Consider the following 16,117-nt stretch of genomic DNA (forward strand, 5'->3'; position numbering starts at 1 on the left):
CAGCTGCAGAAGTTACTGCAGCCAGGACAAGTAAAGAAAATAATAAAAAAAAGACACGAAGAGTCCTCCATATGCCGGAAATCTTAGGACGAACTGGAATTACAAAAGCACTCATCTGTAATACAATTATCAGTAAGAATGTCATTCGGTCTAATGAGTGTTGTTTCACGTTGTTTCACGTTGTTTCCAATTGTGGCTGCTTTTACATACCAATCATGAAAAGGGTTGAAGATCGAGTGATGATTTTGGCATTTACATCGTTGTATTCAATAGGCCCCATGATTAATCTGCAAGGTGGTATTAGTGTTAAGAGTCGGGTGACAGTTTTGGTTGGCCAGGCCCATCATGTGGTACAAAGTTTGCTCCCCAATTGTAATGCTCTTTTCCAAGACGACAAGGAACCTGTTCACACAGCTCTCATCGCGCTGCACTGATTTTGTGAACAGGAGGCATGAACTGTCGCATCTTCCTTGACTATCTGATCTTAAGACAACTTAGCCTCTGTGGTCAGTAGAGAAGTGTATGTGATCGCTATGAAAAAAAGAGGTGAATACCTAAGGGACCAAACTGCTGAGGTCATCGGTCCCTAGATTCACACACTACTTAAACTAAGGTAACCTAACTTATACTAAGAACAACACACAAGCATCCATGCCCGAGGAAGGACTCGACCCTCCGCCGGGATGATCGCTATCCAGCTACATCATCTTTACCTGATTTTGCCGCAATTTGGCAAGATTCACCGTGCAAGATTGCCTTTAAAACCACACAGGACCCTTATTCATCTATTCCAAGACGGCAGAAAGCTGTTTTGAATGCCAAAAGTTTTCATACGCCGTATTAAGCATGTTGTGTTGTGTTTTTTGTGAGCTCATATTTTTGACCACCCACTGCTAATGGACGGAAGACAGTTTGTTGCTTGTCTACTGCTGTTTATGGAATAAACTTTGATCTTTCAAACAGATGATGCATGGTTCAATTCCAGTGGCATCTCGACAAAATTGCAACATATCTTCACATAGTATGAAGCACTAGTGGACTCCTGTACTTTCAGGATAAAACTGCTTCTCTAGAAATGCCACAAATTTCATTATGTCATAAACCACACTTCGATCTCACTGGTTACGCTAACATTTTACATTTACTGTATCACTGTAATCCAATGGTAGGTAATTTGTGTACTTTATCTGTTGTATATCATGTTGTTTACGTAATTTATTAATTTCTGAAGAATAGTGTGACGAGCAGATGCCAAGAAAAAATGAGGATCGCATAAATGGAAACCAACCGGAAATCCACACCCAACGTGGCCAGTACACCAGAGGCAAGAGAAGTCGATGTCACGCTTTCGGCACTTCTACGGTTGGTCTTGTGACATAGTAGTGAAACACATGCCTGAAAACAGAAATTTCAGTGTATTGAAATCTGGGCAAACCACGGAAAATCTTCAATCTACATTTAATCTAGATGTCTCTCCACAGTGATTCACCAGAAACGATATGTGCTTCTAAATCCTCGTTAAACTTTTCACAGTAGGGTATTTTGGGTAAGTTTGGGACACGCTGGTTGTCAAAGTGTCGTTCAATCGAAAGACTTGATGTTAAGCCTTGCTCTGTTTTTCTTCCTAAATGTTCAATTTTTGAGCGTCATATAGGTGAAGACTCCATACAAAACATGTTATTAGTCTTTTCCTCAAATGTTTATCAATATTGTTACAGAAAATTGTCTTATAATACGAGTCTTTCGCCATTGACATTCTGGTTTTAATTTAAATGCTGCTCTTTCAGTCGGTATCTATCCTTCTTCCGGGATATATAAAGCTTTCTGCATGTCCGTTTAGCATCATCTTTGTTCTCTTACTGCCGTTACTAGAGTTTTCTTTTTACGGACATTCATTCCTTACCGCGTATGTCCCCTATAGCTTCAATGTTATCCATCATAACGAGTAATTAATTTCTTGATAGATATCTCCGTCCTTCCATTGCCACTCCTTTGTTGTGATATGCGCAGTGGTAGATCGTATATTTAGGTACAGATTCAGTAGTATAGGAGACACACAACAGTCATGTCCTAGGCCCTTTACCTGTTCTGGTGTATTATCTTCTCTCTCATTCACTGACGCTTTCTGATTTATGTATTATGAGTTTATAAGTTGTCTGATTTTCAAATCCGTTCTATTTTCCCTCATTCTGAGGCATGAAGGGATCACCAATTTAGTATAGGAGGGCGCCAGGTCAAAAATCGTAGAGGGAGACCAAGAGATGAATACACTAAGCAGATTCAAAAGGCTGTAGGTTGCAGTTGGAACTGGGAGATGAAGAAGCTTGCACAGGATAGAGTAGCATGGAGAGCTGCATCAAACCAGTCCCTGGACTGATTACTAAGCAACAACAACATTATAGCTGTAAACTCAAGCCAAGCTACATTATCAGACGCTTTTTCCAGGTCTGTAAGACACGTATAAAAGTCTATCTCCTCCCCCCCCCTTTTTTCAACAGATCTGTCTCCGAAACTTGATAGCCAAATGGTGGAAATTGTTTATAATTTTATGGCTTAAAAATAAGGAAACCCAATTAGGTATAATTCCATACTAAATATGACACTTCATATCATAACTAAGTTTGTATTAAAAAAATTGCGTGATGATTTGTGTCTCGAAGACGAGGCAGCGAGGCGAAAGGGCAGAGAGGGTGAGGTTCAGAAATAGAAGAGGAGAGAGTGGTTGGGTAGCAGAAGTTATTTGTTTACGAAAGGTACGGAAGTATTTTGTATGATGTTCACTTTAATGAACTTCAGCTCAGTAGATAATTATACGTTTTAACCTTGATGGCGAGGATCGTTGGATCGGTTCCTCTGAATGAAAGAGGAAACCATTAGCCCCAAAATACGTTTGCAGGAAGGTACCTCGCGTTTCATTCTACGCAGATAATAGATGACAGATCTACTGAGTTCCCACAAAACTCTGCAATAAAGCAAAGTCTGACAGTAGCATCACGTACGATGCTTTCGAGGAGTCACTAAACGAAGTCACTTACTTTTGGTTCCACTAAGAATCTGTGAGCAGGTGCGGTCGAACAACACGCTAGTAGATAAGCTACCTTGTATATCAGTCTGGTTGAAACGTTAATGTTTCGAGAAACGTACAGTCTGTGAAGTCTTTTGCTACTGCATTTTCACAACAGATTAGGTTAACCCCCAAAGCCACTGCTGATACAGTCTATCACTGAAAACTGGAGCTTTTATTCTGATCTGCCCCTGCATGTTAGCCTACAACTTTTCATCCAAAAATATCTCTTCCCCCTGAGTTACTTCCTCGAGGTATTTTTGGCTTCCACTACCTAAAATTCAGCTAAAATGTTACATATGTATTTGTCACTGTTCGAAATTTTAAAGTAAGAATGATGAACTTATAACAAGCAATAAAAGAATATTACCTTTGGGTCACACTTAAAATACTTACAGAGTGGGACAACTTTGGAAGTTGCACTAGTCTTTTCGTGGGTGATGCAATTGTATAGTGAGAAGTCAAAATGCTTGAAAATTATGGTCACGTGCATGAAGACCTGTAGAGTATTGACATTTGGTCCAGCGACTGGTAGTTGACAAGTGCACAGGCGAAAAGACCTATTATTGTATAACTTCATGATTGCCGAACAATCACTGGAGGCAGTCATATCAATTTAATACATGATAACGTGCACACGGAGCCATTAAAAGCAGAACTACCACATTAAACTAACCGGAAGTAAACAGATGCCACGCTGACTTTCATTGGCAGTATTCTAAGGAAGGGCGCTACAGCCACGAACGAGGTAGCTGACACGAAGCCTAGCGCCACGAGTACTTGATTACTACCCGTTAAACTAGGATACGTACCAGGTAGGATTAGTAGACGAAATAGCTAAGATGTAAGGAAGAGAATAGTGTTTCTTTAGAGGTTTATGTAGTAAACACGAAAGATTCATGGAGGAGCTCATCCCACTACAGCGAAAACGCTACAAGAGAAGGGCTGCGAATCACTGCCTAGTTTACTGCTAATTATCTGAGAGCGTACGTCGCTAGAAGAGTGGACCAACATATTGCTTCCTTCGGCGGATGTATTGGAGAAATCGCTGAGGCCATTCAAAAGTAGGATCCGATCGGTCACGAAATAGAAACCACAGCAAAAATCAAGAAAGTTTTATTTGCGATAGTTTGCTACACTTTCTAGTTACTTCTTTCCATACTCGCCGCTCCGACTTAGACATTTGTAGTAGTGTTTTACCAACTTCCCAATACCCTAATCATAGAAAGCAGCCGCCTGGTCTTTCCGCCACTACTCTACGCTGGTCTTTTGTTGGTTCTCTGTGCCAGGATGTAGTCTTCATAGACAGCTGTTCATGCGTGTAGAGATGAACGTCAGAGAGAGCCCAGTCGTGGGTGTATGGTAGGTGATCAAACAATTCCCATCGAAAACGGTACAAAAGCGTTCTCGTTGACCCAGCAGTGTGCAGGCGAGAACTGAGAAGGAAATGCATGACAGGTACGTTATGTGTGGTAACATGAATTCATGAGGAAACCCACAGTGCATACCCATATTTTGTAGGAGACACTATTGTTGTACGCATTTTTTACGTTCTCACTGCGTGCTCAGAACTAAAAAGAGCGCCGTGACACGATCGACAGCCATACTACAGACATTTCCTAGCTTCATCTCATATTCACTGTCGTTTCCTTTTCGCGACCTATCAGATCTCACTTTCCGAAAAGCCTGCATACAGAAGCGAGCTTGCACAGGGGATTACAAGCTGTCGTTCTTAAAAAAAATTGTTCAAATGGCTCTAAGCACTATGAGACCTAAGATCTGAGATCATCAGTCCCCTAGACTTCGAACTATTTAAACCTAACTAACCTAAGGACATAACACATATCCATGCCCGAGCCAGGATTCGAACCTGCGACCGCAGCAGCTACCCGGTTCTGAACTGAAGCGCCTAGAAGCGCTCGGCCACAACGGCCGCCCGTTGTTCTTCCCTGGGACCATTGTGACTGGAACGGGTGAGGGGGAAGTGACAACAGTACCCTGCGTCGAACACGGTAGGGTGCCTGGTAAAATAATGGAAATATTTTGTGGATCCTGTCGAGTAGACCGTTCGCCTGGTGCAAGTAGTTTGAGTTGATGCCACTTCGGCGACTTGCGTGTCGAAGGGTGCCTCGTGGAGACAAATAATATTATACGTAATCTCACAAAGCTAAATTTAGAGACACACATTTTATTGTTGAAAGCACTACAACAGCCTTTTCTGAGAAGACGATATTTTACGAACCACATCTTCGAAACGACAATTAAAATAATTAAGATTGGCAGCAATCAGTCACCAAAGATAGCTGTTACCTTCTCACAGTACACCATTATAGGACAGTGAAGCACTTCTATTGTTTTCAACGCCCATTGTGTTGCAGGACGTAAAGGATGAGTGGAAGCCAACTAAGCTTGTGTCTGCAGCTGCCTGTTTGTAGATGGGATTAAGATCCGGTGAATACCTAACCATTGCACATTGTAGTGTCCGCTGTGGCTTAACGCACTCCTTGACAATGGACATTATTATGGAATGAGATAACTCCTCGTTCCCAGTCACAAACGTGAAACAAAACAATTGCGTTCTGCCGTGCATGTGAACCGTCAGCGTGCCAACAGGGAACACAGGCGATTCTGTGTGTCCACTACGAGTCGCTCTATTAAAAGGCACCTGTCCCTCCAAATCAGTCCCTTTCAGCGGCAAGACGTCTATTTTTGTTCACAGGCCTGCACACGTCGAGAAGCACAGGGGTAATCGAGTACTGTTTATGAAGTGAGTTGTTTATGTATCGTTTACGACCAATGACCTTTGTGGTAGCAGCTAGCTTACACACGTGTACCGTCCATCTATTAGAATGGAGGCTTTTTTCACAGGATTCCTAATAACAGCTGCAGGCACATACAATCGCGTATTGAGCAGACTCCGGCACCTGTAAGCGAATTTGCTGAGCATCAATTATTTATACTTGTATTTCGTGCTTCGATGCAGTTCGTGAAGATATTTATTCTCGTTTGACTAGCATTCAACAACGAAGAATTTCTTTCCGAACAACATTTTAGCCCTCCAATCTCAGTTTAGTGTTAATATCACTCTAATTACACACAAACATTTCATGACATTATCTGTTTATATTGAAGTTGTTGTTATGGACAACTGAAATATCATACTGTTGCTTTGGAAGACATAATAAGTTAAGTGTCATGGGAGTAAGCGAGCTTTGGTGGATGACGATTACAGTAAATTATACAGTTTCAATTGCAGTAAAGATATACAACATATGCAAATTATGGGAAAGCAGAAAATAAGTCGTCAGGAATGAGGTACATCATCTCTTGGCATCATTAAAATACTTCCATGACAGTAGGTTTCATAAATATATCTGCATTCATGAACTACACTGGTATGAATGTAGGAGGACGAGGATTTGTTATTGTTCCTGTAGAGACAAGGTAGCAAACCTCCATCGGACAAACGCTACCTACGCCTGCGGTTGTCGGAAGTTTCAGAAACTAGCCGACTGAAAACAGGAATACCAGCAGTAGCAAAGAAATTGGCTTTTTTGCTGCATTTACGGTCAGAATTCTGATGATTGATGATACCACTTCGTTTAGAATTCTCGCGGTGTTCTATACAACAATAGCACGTTTTCTTCTTTAACCTTCGCCCTTATAAACAGCGCTCTTACCGCCAACGTTCTTGGCGCTATCATAAGCGTAGCGCAAAGGTAATATCCTTTTATTGCTTATTATTTATTCATTATTATTACTTTAAAGTTCCGGACAGTGACAAAGACGTCTCCAACTTTTGAGCTCTGAATTAAGCCGATAAAGAGTTTTAGTGAACATAACGCTACAGGCTGAGTATACGTTACACGCAACTTCCTAATACGAGAGAAAGTTGAGGCATTAACAGAAAACTTCCCAAACGTACACACAATCGTTTCTGTTTAATTCATAGTGCTCTGGAAGATATAAAAATATGGAGTTCCTTGTTTTTGATACGATAAAGGAAAAACAAAAGAAAATGATAAAAGGTTTTTGGTTCCGAAAAGGGTGAAGGATTAAATGACTTATTTAAAACTGAATCTTGAAAGTGGCAATGGTTGATACTTGCTTCTTTCGTATGGCTGTGCGAAGGATATCGAGGTATGCCGAAATATTTGCGTATCGATGTCATTTTTCAGGCTGATCCTTTCAATCAATTTCTAAGAGCGCATGGCGTACGGTCTATAATGTATTTCGTTGTTTAAATGGCACTGTTCTTTGAATAAGCCTTATTATGACAATTTCGAAGGGCACATCACGAATCCTTGTCAACTATCTGCAACATCTCCATTTTAGGTAAGAGTGGAGGATGAACCGTGTTTCTCGATTTTGTAATGTCCTACATAAGGTGATTTATATGAATTCCCACGGCTTTGTTCAGCAAGTGCTCAAGAAAGAGGGTCTTAAATCCTCTCCTTGTCCACCCTATGAGCCGTTTAGAAGAATTTCAAATTTATGAAGATTCCTGTCTAAATTCAAAATTTCGTTGAATGATTAACTTGTATTAAAAAATAGACACCGTTTTGTTGCATTGCATCTCTTAGAAGACGTGGAAATTATCACATTCCTTTTATGAATTAGTACTAAAAGCGATGTTTTCTTAAATCTTAGTTATACCTATTACAAGCATTTCGATATATTTCTTCCAGCTGGTGCAACAGCTTCACATGTAGATTGATGTGATTCAATTATTGTAAATTATAAAGCTGTCAACCACTGTTTACAATATTACAATAATGACGTACAATCTGTTCACTTTGGTACATATCATAACGCTGTGCTTCTATGAAGAAGATATTGGCGTCTGCTAGACCAATATTAAGTAAGTCTCTGTGACAACCTTCTTATACTGTACATAAATATACAGACAGCGTCTAAAGATTTACAATATCCCTACTGTTTTAAGCTTCTGAAGATTGAAAACTAATCTAGTGAAGCCGATAAAGTAAGGTAAACGTATATTTGCGACTAATGACTGAATTGTGTTCTGAAACATATGCTACAGTTGCTGAAAAATAACAGCCTATGAATGAAAAATGTTATATATCTCCAGCATTTATAAGTGCTGGCGAGAGTACCATAACTAAACGTGTTCCTGCAGGAAAATTCCTCTGTGGAGACCTTCAGTCAAATTAAACATTTATGTCCATTTTTCCTTTTTTTGCATTTCTAATGGGATACCAAACGTTGAAGTGGTTCAGAGGTTCCGTCGTAGATCCTTGATTGTATTTAAAATTTTAAACACTGGCCTTACTAAGGATCGAGAATATTGTCGAGCGGGGCACAATTCATTTGTTACTTTTGGTTGGGTAAAAGTTGACCCGATACTTTCAACTGATACTTGCGATAACTGAGCTAATACCTAAATTTCTTTCATTTAATTTTTGCTTATGCATGGTCCACTAACCAAACGTAAGTGTGATACTCCCCACCCATATTTGGAGCGTAACGAAAGAAGACAAGTGCTGCGAGTTAGCCACATTTTATTTCAACTCTTTAGAATGTGTGCATTTTAGCGTGTTATTATGTAAACTTGAAGGTCCTAGGCAGTTATGACTTTTGTGAATTGATGGTGTACTGATTGCCTCGGTATCTAGTTAGACAGGATGATTAGAGATGACAGGTCTTTCTTTGTGTTGACTAGAAGTTCGTGATCTGTTTGTGTTGCCACAATGGGATACACGCTGCTCCGAGAGTCACTGCAGGAGCTGGCCTAATGGACTGGAGTTCCGGAAAGGTGGAAGCCTCGCACTGTAGGCACAATTACAGGGCTTTCACTGGGTCTGGAAACTGCTTTCACGTCATGGGAGAGCTTGCGGAAGACCGGGGACGACGAGTATTCGCCACCCCGGGGCAGAGTCATGCCGCTAATGCTCTCTGGTATACTGTTCCCAATGATAGCTTGACAGCCCTTTTTCAACTATCGAGCTTCATCGCTTGAATAATCTGGTACCCTGGTAATTGTTCCCTGTCGGGCTTTCAGGGGCTTCTTCTTCTTTTTAAGAGAATCTGATCATATACGACTGAAAGACGTTTCCCCTCGGAGGCTTACTTAACCCCACGTTGCTGGGTGCTGAACACTGTGCCACAAGCGCAGCTGGTGTTTTTTTGTGTTTTTGTTTCGTATTTGAGTTTTTTGGATTCCAAAGTGAAATGATTTTTCGCCTATGCCGAAAATGCGCTTCACGACAGGGAGTTAGATGGTGATTTCAGAAGACATACTAGGGGAGTGAGTAATTTTTGGCGGCAGCCCACTCCCACTGGGAGAGTGATCTTCCTCCGTCTGAAGGAGGGAGAGGATGCGCCAATATTTGCTTGCACGATTCGTGTGATGACATCTGGCAGCGAGCAGTTAGCAGTTTGAAATTTTCTAAGTGCTCCAGGTCGAGCGGTTTTGGGAATCAGTGGATTAGGAACAGAATTTTCAAGTAGTTCTTCCAGGGTTGGCGTTGTGTGGAGATCCGACGGTTCACGCAGTGGCAGTGGTCGAGTCAAACATTCGAGTCTGAGCGTGGTCACCCAGGTAACCGAGTTGTACGTTTTGTAGCGCCGAGCACGGGGTTCACTCACGACAGGCATCTGTCTGCGGTGAGTGTCCTGTGAGCAAAAGGCTCCTAGGTATCTTTAGAAGAGATTTTCAGTTCCATTAGACCTGGGGTCACATAATTTCTGTGAACAACGCCCTTTCGTTTCCTTATCTTGAAGATGCGTTAATTTCTTTATCTTTCCTAAGCTAGTTCACGTCACCTATCTATAAAAGGCTATCCTTGTTTTCCGAATCATGTCACTTATGTAAGTCTGCAGGCTGTCGTGGCCGTTGTCACTGAAGTTCAAATCTTCTGGGTTAGTAGCCCGCGTCATGTTTCTTCAAAAATGTTCGACGTTTCGACCCCTCTGCTGGGATCTTCCTCAGGATCTTTTGATGTTCACTACTGTTGTTCTAGCAGTAGAGAACACCAAAAGATCCTGAGAAAGATCCCAACAGAGGGGTCGAAACGTCGAACATTTTAGAAGAAACATGACGCGGCCTAATAGCCCAGAAGATTTTAACTCCATGTCACTTTTCTTAATGTGCCTACATCATTGGTGGTTGTAACGCCTTCTGTACTCCCTATTTTCTTTCGCGGGACCCAGGATTTGTCACACAGTCTTTAGATCTTCGGCGTCAGGTTTCTCCATTAGACCTTTCTTGTTCATTGTAAGAGTCACTGTCACATACAGACCGTTCGACCCGATGACAGTGCGTTAATGTTTAATTCTGGCGTTTAAAGACATCGATTCCTCGTTGTAGATGCCTTTAGTAAGCTTATATTTTACAACTGCGTGACACAAAATTTGTTTTTCGGACGTGTTAGGCTCTGTCCACTCACTTGGTGGTTTATAATTTTCTGCCTGAACAATTTTTCTAGTCCTACTTCTCTTGGTCCTGATTTTACGTCTGTCATAAACTGAGTTTTCTCACAAGAAATTTGAAACCCAAACTTCGCGGCCTCTGTCTTCGGGGCTTAATGTTGTTTTGCTGCCTGATCTATGGAGTCTCAACAGATCACAACACCTGCTGATAAGGCTAGAAAGTCGATTGGATGACGGATTTACTTGTAGGCTAACCTTACCGTGTGAACTACTCCAAATATGTTTATTACTTTTCGGCTTACTCGGACCGTCTTTGCTAACCCTCAGTTAATCAAAAGAGGCCACAGTTCTCACTCCTGCATCAGTCTCTCCTAAACTCCTTTTTTGTTATTTAAGCTGACTTCTGCAAGAATCTGAAGTCCAGTGATTCAATCAATTAAGTCGTACACCTTCGTGAAGTCGACGATTTTAAAGGATGGAGTTCATTCACAATGGCTCAGCTCATGATCGCTCGCTCCTGGACCCTCTTGGTGTTCCCTGAATAGTGGATTCTCTTGTAGTTCCGCACTATTCTTTAGAGCTTCTGAGAAGACCTTACAAGTTGTTAGCAGGAGAGAGATACCGCAGTAGTTGTTCACATCTGTTCTGTCCGCTTTGTTATGTAGTCAATGAATTACAACGGACGTCTGTCACTTTTAAGTTTTTCGCTTTTCCAAATATTTTGAGTACTTGCAACAATTTTTAATCTACTATGTCAGTCTTCTTTATTTTATTATACAATTCTACGGAATATATCTTGAATTGAAACACGTGAAACCTGAAACACATTAACTTAAATGATGTTGGTCAAATGATGCACAATTTTAAATTAAATCTACCTTGAAGCTAAGTGTTTTTCCTAAAGTAAGTGTTTTCTTGGGTCTCAAATGATTAAGTGAGTTTGCGTTGACGCTATATTGTTGGGAGCCTAATGTGTTTCAAGTGCAGATGAGTTATCTTAAAACCAAACAGACTTCAAATGTTTTTTCATCTACTTGTCAGTTTTGTTATCGAAAACTGTGATACGCTAGGAGCGTCAGCGTGGGGAGAGAACTGTGCTTTTGGTTTTACTGGACGTAAATTTCAAGTTATCGTTTACTGTTAACCAGGGAATCAACTCATTACACATCATGGTAAGAACAATTACACGACCGTTGATCATAAAACAGTTTAGTACCCACCTCCCTTTCTTCATGTTGGCCATTTAAAGAGAAAATTAAAACCATTTGTAATTCCGCACACAAATCAGTTTGGTTGTGAATCTTCAAAAACTGAATGAATTCATGTCTAAGTTCAAATAATCTAGTTAACGTATTTTCTTTTGAGAGTAGCATGATAAAATGGCTATTTCATGGATAATTTCCAAGCCTCTGTTAAGTTAATTGCAGAAACCGCTTCCCATTGTCCAGCATATCACAATTTCTTCCCGTTCCTGTTTCGAAAGGGACGGATGAAGAATTGCTGCTTAATACCTCTGCACTTATTATAATGTTTAATACTGTCTTCGTAATTCTCGCAACAGCGATGCTTAGGAGGTTGCTCTATAGTCCAAATTTCTCAGGACCATAGTTCTTGTCACGTTTTTTGGGGATCCCCCTGTCGGAGGTTCGAGTCCTCCCTCGAGCATGGGTGTGTGTGTGTTGTCCTTAGCGTAAGTTAGTTTAAATTATATTAAATAGTGTATAAGTCTAGGTACCGATGACCTCCATAGTTTGGTCCCATAGAAGCTTACCACAAATTACCTAATCTTCCTTACCACAGTGTGGTTGATCTGCATGCGCAGGATGAATTCATTACCACCTAGCGTATCCCCCCTCCAAAACCCCGATTCTTGTTTATGTCGTCGGACGATGCAAAGATTTCCCGCCTTGCTTCATATAGCTGCAAGTGATCCACTCCAGAATCGATGTGAAGAGGCACAGTGTAGATGCCACCTGCTAGTAACAATGTAGCAGCAGCGATGTACCAAATACTGAAGCTGCAGCGTCAGTGTTGTTACACTGATATAGTTTCCATAAGCTTTATATGATGTTTGGCCCTAGTGTGCCGCTTTCTCTCGTGGAGTTTATTGATGGCTTCCTTCCGCCCGCTAACTTACTTGTTTACTTGCTTGCGTATTCGCATCGTCCTCAGAGCTGTCCCGCAAGCCGTCGATGCTCCACCAGAGCGCTCTGTTTACGTCTTCTAGCTGACGTTTGGAAGGCATTCTTCCTCTCACACATTTTCAAGAGGTCCCTGACATTTTCGTGTTTTTTTGTTCTGTGAGCCTGATGAGATCGCCCAAACGTTCCTCCTTCTGCGACGTTTCATCTTTCTTTCACGGTATTTTGCAGATATGGTAGCAGCTCTTTGCATTAATGATCTTACGTGATGTTTGTTTCATTCTTTGTAAAGAATTTTCTAATACGGGCATCTGTTTTGATCGCCATCGAAATTCCTAACGCATATGTGTATGTCGCTATACGAAATAATATGAACTACCGTGCTCTTCTAATATGGGTGCTCTTATTTTCTTCAATCTCTTTCAAACTTCTTTCCTACTATGGGTAATTGTAACACACTTTATATATCACGGCAGAGTCCAGTATTGACTCCGTTTCTTTGAAATGAGTAGAAATGTGGTTTGTTCATCAGAAGTAGGCAGTTCAAGGCTCTCCTTTTCCCGACTGTAGTATCATGAATGCATGAATGGCAAAACACTAGAGTCTCTTTAGGAACATCTTCCCTAACGTGTTATGTACAAGGTGGATAACGCTCAAAAAATGTACTCCGCTGTTCACTATATATTTGACATACATAAACATCACATATGTTTAAATTAACGTTTCTATATTGTTTCCTATGTGTTTATTTGATGTTCTATGAATATATTCAGTTGTACAAGCATTTAACCGACCTGGATGCTTTTAGCGATAGATTTAAGAATGAAAAATTTAATAAGGTCCTTTACTTAAGTATTCCCATATCCGAGTATGTGGTGCTCAATTCAGAATTTGAGTATGAAGTACCACAGTTTTAAATATATTTGTGGCCTAACGTAAATTTCGTCTTAAGCTAAGTTCATAATTCCCATATTTTAAATGAGTGTGTGTATATATATATATATATATATATATATATATATATATATATATATATATATATATATATACACTCACACACTTGTGTTAACGTGCCACAGCAATGCCTCTGCGACGTGCATGGCGTCGTCGCTGGCGGCGCAGCGTTCCTGTGTATCGCAGTTTGAAGGCCATTGATATTGACTTGGCTGGACAGTTTAATAAACAACAATTGATTGGAGGTCCAAATGTTTTTCGTGGACTCCATCTGAACTTCACCTGTGATGTTCAAGCAGTGTTTGGAGGTAGTACATGGCTGACACTTGCTGTTGTATGGGGCAATCATGCAGATTATGGTGGCCTTGAAGGATTTCCAGATGCTAACATTTTGACTTGGAAGACATGGAGTATAGCTGAGACAACAGGACTCTTGGCTAAACAGCCTTATGGTACACTTGTTCCAAGTATGCCATTTGTGTTGAGTACTAGAAAGAAGAAGAAATTAAATGCTGATGAGTACCTGTTCATATGGGCTAAAATTGGCAATGGAAATTGTAAAATAAACATCAATGGTGACTGTATGTTATATTACAGACAATAAATTTGTCCTATCCGAGAACTATCCTTATCTATCCTGTGAGATTTTTTTAAAAGTATATATATATATATATATATATATATATATATACTCGGTTGAAAGGCAGCTGTACGATAAAATCCCTCCTTACAGTTCCTTCTGGTAGTGGAAAAACGTTATATTCCTTTTCATTTCAACTGAAGTGCTGTGCCTACTGTTATTCTTCAGTTAGCCCTACCTGTTACCTTTCGAGTACAGTGGCAAAAGGAGAAATAACGTATTTTCCCCGTCTTCCTCTACATGTCCTTTAATTGGACAAAAGTGCCCAGATTTTTAAATGTTTTCCTACTTGATGTTGCCATTGGCCGACTGAGGTGTATGATCCCTAGTTAGACGTTTTCCTTCTGGTATTTTTAAAAATGCTAGGAAATTATAATATTTGTAACATCTTGGGTAATAAAATTGGTACTACAGCTATTTGGGAGAAAGGTGTTACTATTTCAATAAGAGCGTAACTAGTGAAATTTATTCAAGGCAGGTCACTGAATGGTCTAGTGTTTTTCTACAGAGTACTCATGGTCTGAAGGAACATTACATGTCTTTTAGAACGCAAGTGTCTTGCGTCTCCAGAACGTATTGCAGGAGTACTTTATCTGAGGACACATACTCGAGACAGTGCCGTTAAAAGAGTCTAGAGAGTGAGTGAAATGTATGGTCTGCAAAGGTGCATGCTTCGTGGCTGTGGTGATATTGGGAGTACCTTGCTTCAGAAGCTCGTATCAGCGTGCAACTAGTTGTGAACACTGGAGGACTGCTGAAGAAACTTCCAGTCGTCTGGTTAAAAGGACCATTATTTGAAGTATTAAGAAAGGGAAATAGCACGCAGTAATCACCCATATAACGTCTCTTTCATTAAAATTAAAAGCTGTCCGAGTGAACGTGACCAGGATAGCTTTGTACAGAAAGGGGAAGGAATTTGCTGCCGTTATACGTTAGTGCCCTAGTCCGGATTCTTACATTGGAGCTTCTCGTGAGTTCCAGTCCCCAGGAATTGATGTTTAGAGATAATTATAGAATATCACAGTAATCGAAGATGTTCAAAACTAGGCCATTAACCACAAATCCCTTTCTATCTCTTCTTGTGTTTTATGTGAATTATGATGCATACTAAATTTGGATACCAGATACATCGTTTTTACTCCAATAAAACTAAATGAAAACCACTACGAAAGTTCTGAGTTGCTTGGACCCACGTATGAAATTAATGAGTGCACGTATGCAATGTGATTGCTTGCATTTTGATTATAATCGGCTTCAGTTCCATTTTATTGAGATACACTCCTGGAAATTGAAATAAGAACACCGTGAATTCATTGTGCCAGGAAGAGGAAACTTTATTGACACATTCCTGGGGTCAGATACATCACATGATCACACTGACAGAACCACAGGCACATAGACACAGGCAACAGAGCATGCACAATGTCGGCACTAGTACAGTGTATATCCACCTTTCGCAGCAATGCAGGCTGCTATTCTCCCATGGAGACGATCATAGAGATGCTGGAAGTAGTCCTGTGGAACGGCTTGCCATGCCATTTCCACCTGGCGCCTCAGTTGGACCAGCGTTCGTGCTGAACGTGCAGACCGCGTGAGACGACGCTTCATCCAGTCCCAAACATGCTCAATGGAGGACAGATCCGGAGATCTTGCTGGCCAGGGTAGTTGACTTACACCTTCTAGAGCACGTTCGGTGGCACGGGATACATGCGGACGTGCATTGTCCTGTTGGAACAGCAAGTTCCCTTGCCGGTCTAGGAATGGTAGAACGATGGGGTCGATGACGGTTTGGATGTACCGTGCACTATTCAGTGTCCCCTCGACGATCACCAGTGGTGTACGGCCAGTGTAGGAGATCGCTCCCCACACCATGATGCCGGGTGTTGGCCCTGTGTGCCTCGGTCGTATGCAGTCCTGATTGTGGCG

This window comes from Schistocerca cancellata, chromosome 6, assembly GCF_023864275.1.
Source record: "Schistocerca cancellata isolate TAMUIC-IGC-003103 chromosome 6, iqSchCanc2.1, whole genome shotgun sequence".
Classification (NCBI taxonomy): Eukaryota; Metazoa; Arthropoda; class Insecta; order Orthoptera; family Acrididae; genus Schistocerca; species Schistocerca cancellata.